This window comes from Cavia porcellus, unplaced genomic scaffold (assembly GCF_034190915.1).
Source record: "Cavia porcellus strain 051 isolate PalLab524CR breed Dunkin Hartley unplaced genomic scaffold, mCavPor4.1 scaffold_9, whole genome shotgun sequence".
Classification (NCBI taxonomy): domain Eukaryota; kingdom Metazoa; phylum Chordata; class Mammalia; order Rodentia; family Caviidae; genus Cavia; species Cavia porcellus.
The window spans coordinates 82,550,316-82,558,356 of NW_026947492.1; the positions used below are offsets into that span (position 1 = coordinate 82,550,316).

Genomic DNA, 8,041 nt, shown 5'->3' on the forward strand with positions numbered 1-8,041 from the left:
CATGTTTGCACTGATTATATTCGCTGTAAATGATTGGTACATGTACACAACACATTTCAGTTCCTTTCTTTGCACCACTTCCCTCCCTTTTTTATGTTTCCACCATCAGATTCACTTATTTGTCTTACAAGACCAAAGAGAGTTAATTAAAAACAGACTCATTGGCCAAATAACCTGCAAAAATTTTGATACAATTGAAGGCATACGTGTAAATACTTTGGATTACAGTTGGATTACAGTTCTTATTTCTTTCCTCTTGTTTTGAATTTCTACTTTGAGCAGTAGATTAATATGAACTATGTTTAGCCATGGTCTGCAAAGAAAAAAAAATAAGGAAAAATTTTGTAAGCATCAAATAAAATACCTGACATGTTAACAATATGTACTGCACGTTCATTTTGGAAGCATTCAGCAAACTGCAATGGCAATTAGAATATTACAAAAATATATTGATCAAAATATAATTAATATCTTTCAGATACTGCAAAACAAACTACACTATATATTACTACAGACAAGCTAATGGTCAATTCATGTCATCTAGTTGTCTATGAGAAGACATGCTTCCTTAAGAAATTTTTCCTTCTGGCTTTTTCTTTCTTTAATCAGCATTTTAGTGCATTTTGTCAGCTACAGGGAAATATCCTGAACTGGAGGTCTTATAAGCAGTATAACTTGCTGCCTCCTAGTTCTCTAGGATGAGAGGTCCAATCTCAAGGCTGGCAGCTCAACCTCCACAGACATCTGCTGGCTTCAGGGAAGGGAGGCTCCTCCTGCTCCTCTTTCCAGAGGATGATAATTCTAATGATGAAGTCTCCATCCCATGACCAAGATTTTTTTTTTTCTATTGTTACCCTTGGGAACCTGAAAATAAAAATTTTGGGGCAATATAGAGGCCTTGAGAATTAATTTATAAATTTTTCATATGATATAAAAGTCTTAGTTGAGCGGAATGTTACTGAGTGAAATACAAACACATGTAAACGAATTTGTTTGAGTGAAACTGATTTAATAAAATTTCTTTTTCTTAGGCACAGCACTCTTAGCTGGCTGCCATGTCTGGATCTAATGCACAGAGATACATACCTCTGTACCAAGAGTAAGGCAGAAATCACCTCAGAAAACAAAATGAATCTTACTTTTCAGTGGCTCTGAATGACCTTTACGAGTAGTTTGTGCACTTTATTTTGTAAGGAATAAACTCCGACACTTGGAGGTAAAACCAGTGGCTACTTCCCACTCTTTGGTGGAATGGTGCAGGGGAGGAAGCGAGAGTAAAGGCACCCACAGGAAGCCCACTGCAGGAAGACGATGCTGTGAAGCTCCCCCAAAGTCAGAGCGACTTGGAGGCTGTGCAGGGCCTCTCAAGCCTGGTAGTGTTTGTGGTAATGTGTGACATATACAGTTCCACCTTTCTATTCAGATGCAACAGGATTGAAAACTCTGGAGTGTTTTCATTCTTTAAAATGTATTTCAATAAAAGACCGTTATTGTGCTGTCCTTGTCACTTTCTGAGGCAGTTCAGCATGTCTTCTATCCTGCTTACAGGGTGTAATAAAAAGATAGGGCAAATACTGCCAACTCAAGAGACAGGCAGGAAACTTTAGGGAGTGCCCTGACCTACTTTCTCACTGGACCTGGCACCCTGCAACTTCCGGCTGCTCCACAGAGCCTTGGTGACTACAGGACATAAAAGTTATGGGTCAGTTTGGGATGTTTAGGTAAATAGAAAAGATAGTGCAATTAGAGACACATAGACTGATTCCCAGAATTGCATCAGAAAACAACAGGAACAATGGAATAAATGTTTTTCATGCAAGGGAAAGTGTTTGAAGGAACTTAGCAACAATTTTTCTCTAATAGCAGCCTGTTTTAAAATTAAATTTTCACTATATTTTTTTATTCCACATCTGATACATGTCTGTGAAAGTTATTTTGAGCATTTAGTGAGGAATGAATCAGATAGGTGAGATGTCACAGGGTTTAGCATGCTGCTGTGGCCTGAGGGTGCAGTGTTGGGCAGGTGGGGGATGGCTGGAGAACACATTTTATAAAGCGATTTCTAAAGGAAAACTAATCATACATATTTCATTACATAAATTACAGACCCCCACACAGAGATGAGTCAGTGGTATGAATACTGAAGGTAAGGTTTCCTTTTACTGTTTAATTCAAATTTGGTTTGCATAAGTAGCAATCCAAATTGCTGGAGTCATCTTAGCCCAGTGACTTTCCAAGTAGACTGAAGTATATGTGTGTATATATCATGAATGTATAGGATCCTTTCATTAGAGAGGTGACGATAGGCATGAGTCATGAGCCTCATCTCCCTTGGGTACCCTCACTGCCCCCCTGGGGGGTGTTAATACACTTTGCTGTTCATACACTGTGGAATTTTGGCTAACACTGCTCTTCATCCTTGGCTCTGTCTTCTGAGTCAGCCAAATGAGGAAACCAGATTGAATGGTTACTAAAATCCTTTCCACACAAATCATTATTTTATGCATTCCAGGAAATCACAGAAGCTCAGTGTTCTCATATAGCAAATATGGAAACACTGTTTTAGAGAGAAAAATCACTGTGGAAGCAGATCTGTTCACAAAGCTGAGGGAGTTCTACTGCCTACATGCTATTATCCATGGTGACACATTTCCTGACTTCATTTTCATTTTCCATGAGTTGAATATTTAGCTACTTATCTCAGTGAATATTCTCACTGTTGTTGTGGTGATTCACATTAAAATTTGTTATATAAAATCTTATCCATAGTACAGGCAAAAACAAATGGAGGTAGAAATAATCAGCACTGAAGGAGGTACATTTAGGAGGTAGAAAGTCTGAGTCGAGCTGCATCTTAATCGATTGCTGAAGGAATCAAACACCTATCAGAGGCAACAATTTACAGAGGTGCAATCAAGATCATGTAATCAAGAATAAATTACTAACCAGGAGGGTGAAGTAGTGTAGGCAAGACACTGGTAGCACACCCAGATATGACAGACAGAACCATTAGAAGGATTATGGAGCCAAGAAAGGAAGGAAGGAAACCTAACCCTAACCCTAACCCTAACCCTAACCCTAACCCTAACCCTAACGCTAACCCTAACCCTAACTCTACAGCCATGCATGAAGGGAAGGGTGGAGAATGCAAACCACCCTCGCTCCCTGTATTTTCTGATACCCCATCAATCCCTTCCACTGACTGCATGCATCCTGAAGCTTTGGAGCCCAAATAAGGCAGGTAATAGGGACTGCAGTAAGGGAGAGTGAAATACAAACACATGTATTTGGGAGAGGCCTGTTAACTATTCAGTGTAAATGTGGAATAGCTGGTGTAGCCAATCTGTTTTCCCACTTACATTCCACTCGTGTACTTTACTGAAAAGAAGAAACCCATCGCCACCATTCCCCAAAACAGGAAAGACAAATCCCAGCAGCAAACACAGCTGCAGTGTAGAGACATCGATTTTACACACTGACAACTGGGATTTCAAGTGTAACAGGTAGGAACCTGAGATGCTTCTCATCTAAGCTTACAGGGAAATGCATTAAAATGTGTAATAGTCATAATAACAGGCACATAGCTACTGTGAGTCTTCAAATCTAGAAAGACGTATTGTTGTATTTTATATTCATACTTTCCTTCCTCCAGAAATCATTTGATTTTATCATAAACTTTTTCAATATGTCAGTAGACTGGCTTCACTATATTCCTAGTTTGATGGCACAAATCACCATTAGCCCTGTACTAGCAATCCTGGCTCTTTGGGAAACTGTCAGTTTCACTGATAATTATATATATTTAAGTGCACTATGATAAAACCATCTGGTCCTGTGGATTCTAGATGCAGTTCAGTTTACCATCACTGTCAAGGTTTAGCACCCTCTCTCTTTCTCTTTCCCACTGATGCTAATTGTACTGGCCAGAACAAGGACTCCTTCACTCTGTGTGGGGTCAGCCACAGAAACACTGTAAACTTCCACCCTGTTGGAGAGATAAAGCAAAGTTTGCTCTGCCTGACTTTTACATCATTTCACTGTCTTCAGTGCAAACAACTATATCTGCGTTGCTAGGCATTTCTGTGTTGGCTCCCCCTCAAAACAGAAGTTTACTTCTAGTATTCGTTCCTATCATAATTTAAGATTTCACCTGAGACTCTTCACAGAAGTCTCAGAGATTATGATACTAGTAGTTTATATAGCATTATTTTATAACTTACACAGTGGTTCATAAAGATGGGCATAAATCAATGCATGTTTGGTAAATGAATGTGTGTGTTTGTGTGTATAAAAATATATAAAAAATGCAAGATACTTTGCAAGGTAGCTGCAAGATATGACAGCAATATGACAGAAACAATTACATATGGCTGAAATTGTATTAAGCAACTATGTAATTCCCAGTGCAATATATATTATTGATGATACACTTTTTTTATCAAGTCTGAAATACAGAGACTGGTGTGTTTCTCATGGGCACATCAATCATAATATTAGAAATGGCATGATAGAGATTTAAAAGTGAAACTTCTTATTTAAGGTTTTCTTTTCCCTTTAATACAATATAGAGTTTGTTATTTGCAGTAATGCTCATTGGTTTTTTTCTTTAAATTCTACACAAAATAAAACTTATAACTGAAAAGAAAATTTATTAAAATGGTACTTTTAGGTTAATTGAAAAGTGACCTAGAAATTTCAGAAGAGAATTAGAGCTTATGAACTTGACCGTTAAGTCACACTGAGGATTTTTAATCAGTATTGTTTCAAACAAAGAAATCAGAAATGACCCCAAAATGCAACTTTAGTGGTTTCAGGATGCACTATAAAATATGCTAAAGCTGAAAATGATGACTTAGGTGTAAGTCAGTAGAGATGCTGGCCATTATTTTAAATGGTGTATTAAAATCTATGAGATAATTTGTTAGAAATAACAGTAATTTCTTGCAATAACTTTATGTAACCAATTCTTTTGTAACTACAGGTGGGAAAATGATCCTAGTGTGAATTTATTTCATCTGGTATTAAACAGAAGTTATAAATTTAACATTATTGGAGAAAAAAAAGACCTGCTAGTGAAATAATTCCCACCTGAGAATTATAAACCATCAAAAATCTCCTCGATACTTGAGACCCTGCCTAGGCTTCCTGCAGTAATCTGGGGCTATTAATTCTAGGTAGAGCACAGTGCTGGTAAGGCTTTATGTTGTCCAAGGGTGTTGTTTGCTTTTATTCTTTGACTCTCAGCAGTCACAGTCTCTTGAGGTCCCATTAATCCCTCATTGACAGGACCACCCAGCAGGGAAATGCACAGAAATAACCAGGTCACTGATATTGAACAGGAAAGTGATGCGGGTCATCCCTGGCTCACCGTTTGGGGTGCAGAGAATCACAGTTAGAGTAAGCCATCTGAAGTCAGTAACCCAGAAGGTGTGTCACAGAAAAGCAGGAAAATACAGTGCACCCTGTCACACAATATGTTCCCTAACTTTCTGTGTGCAGAGCTGAGAGAGGAGGAGATGCCACCTGGGCATAATCATACCAATAACAATCACAGTAACAGTACCACAAATGGGTTATGTGCAGAATGCCTTCAGATTCCTTCTCACTTCCTGATTACTTACCTCAGTCCCCAAAGTAGGACCTTTTCTATTGGCTCTATTCACTTACAGGGAAATAGAAGTTACCTAGAAATGTTCCATAGCTTCCTAAACTTCTTCTGCACCCGGAATTATGTAGGAAATTCTAATTCTGGACAGATTGTCCCACTTGTTCCCCACAGCTCTTTGTTTTGAAGTATGAAACACTGTGAATCATAAAATATTTGTCCTAGCCTGAAGATGCAATCCCTCACCACAGAAAATGTCAATGAGTTGCTTTATTTCTGGATGTGACCTAGGTGCTCCCTCATCCTTATGGACCTCTGAGTAAATCTTTAAAGAAGATTTCATCTCTGGAGGAAATGCATGTGCGAAAGGAATACCTTATAATCTGCAGCTGTCAAGTAGTCCATGAGCCTGACAAGATTTCCAGGAACAAGGACCATTAATGAAGGTTTGTACCAATTAGCACACATCAAAGTTTTCCTCACTAGTAATAGAAATCTATTGCCAGACTATTTTGGTCCTATGATAGGCAGTTTGTCTAGCATACACACAGGGCCCTAGGTTTGACCTCCTTGCCCTGATAAAATAAATTTTTGTTTATACATTGTGATTAGTCTCCCAGAGAGAGTGAGAGAGAGAGAGAGAGAGAGAGAGAGACAGAGAGACAGAGAGAGAGACAGAGAGAGAGAGAGAAAGAGAGAGATTTTGTGTGTGTGTGTGTGTGTGTGTGTGTATTACTGCAGGCAAAATTAATTTGAAGCTCTACTTTATAATTTCAGATAATAAAGACTACAGATTATATAGTAAGTTATAATAAAGTTCGATAGCCTGCGATGTGTCCTGAGAACCACAGAAGAAGCAGTAGATTGTATCTTGGCGGGTCAGGGCAGGATGACAAAACTACAATCCTTTGGAAAATGAGATGCAGGTCAGCAGTGGTCTCTTCTGACAGACTCAGTTTCTGCAACACAAGGATTTTCTCTGAAGTTATTTGACACATTTTAGACTGTGTACTTTATTATCGAGAGAAAGCTCATGAAATAGGCCACAAGATTCCTTGATTTCTAGAATAAACCAGGAACTTTCCTTCAGTAAGGTTCATTAAAAAAGGCAAACAGCTGGAAATAAGACCCCATGTGAGTATCATTTAATGCTTAGGGAAAACTTGAAAATAAGGGGTTACTGATTTTATTTAATTTTCTGGATGAAAACATTAAATTCAGCCTAAGAATGAACTGCTTCTCACATATAAAGTAAAGCATTTGGTGTATATTTTTTGCCATGCAGTGTCCTGCCTGAATCCAGAATGATTCCATACTGACATGAGAAATTAGAAAGGGAGTATCTCCCACTGCCAAAAACCAGAGCATCTTTGGATAGCTGGAGAAGTTCATGGGCATGTCAAAGGCTGACAGTGGAGAGCAAGAAGCCACCTGCTGCCATGCCAGTGCACCCCTGAGATGCTGGCTGTGAGGGTGGACCACTACCCTGTGCCGCACACCCCACACCTGCCAATTCCTGCAGAAGGTGGTGGAGAGGAACAGAGGGAAGCTGAGGGGGGCGGGGAGAAGACCCTCAGCTCCTTCCATGTTATTTCTACACCTTGGATGACCAAGCAAGGATGGGATCAGTGGGCAAGGGAAAGATGCTCCAAAAGCAGGGAAAGATGACTGGTTTTAGATTGAAGAATTAATTGGTCACAGACAGTGCACCTCTAAGGCAGCCATATGGATCAAAGACCTGAGCTGACCTGGAAATTAAAAAAGATGATGATGCACATTACGTGGTGTCACCAGTCTGCTCTTTCACGGCAGAGACTGCATTGCACACCTGTGCATTGTACTGTCTTTGATTGCAATGCACAGAGAGAAATTCATTTATCACTTTATTTCTAATTAGCAAAACATTCAATTAACCTTCAACCATGATATTACCAACAATTGTGTGATTTCTGTGGAATCATTCTTTAAGTCGACACTTCATTAATTTTTAATTAACAAATACTTCTATTTCCAACATTTGAAATATTTAATACACAATTACGAATAAAATAATTACTTTACAAACTTGTTTGTCAAGGCCACAAGACACTGTTATTCTGACAGCAACTGGGTCAAAAGACAGAGATGATATAACTAAATAAAATATCTGTTAGGGCATCTATAAAGAAAAAAATATGCAGGTGAAAGAGATGAAATTTATAGGCAATTTTGGAGCTTAAATTCTGTAGTCAAGTCAACTTACTGAAATTGATGTTTGTGCAGAATTCAAAGTTGATGAGGGAAAATAGTGTGGTGATATTTGCAAAGAGAATAATATACACCCTTAGGAAAAGTGTATACTTAATAGATTTGATGAAAATCAAGTAATTAAAAACTCTATGTAAACACGGCAAATCAGCTTGAAAAAAACTAAGGATAAATTATTCAAACTGGAGG

At 38.5% G+C, this 8,041-nt stretch overlaps 1 long non-coding RNA gene across 1 annotated transcript; it reads left to right on the plus strand.

The window, feature by feature from the left end:
• Positions 1–3,388: 3,388 nt before the first annotated feature.
• On the plus strand, positions 3,389–7,159 carry LOC134477591 (uncharacterized). Its single transcript, XR_010049599.1, has 3 exons — positions 3,389–3,503; positions 5,897–6,051; positions 6,891–7,159. It is a non-coding gene; the product is annotated as an uncharacterized LOC134477591 (long non-coding RNA).
• The last annotated feature ends 882 nt before the right edge of the window (positions 7,160–8,041 follow it).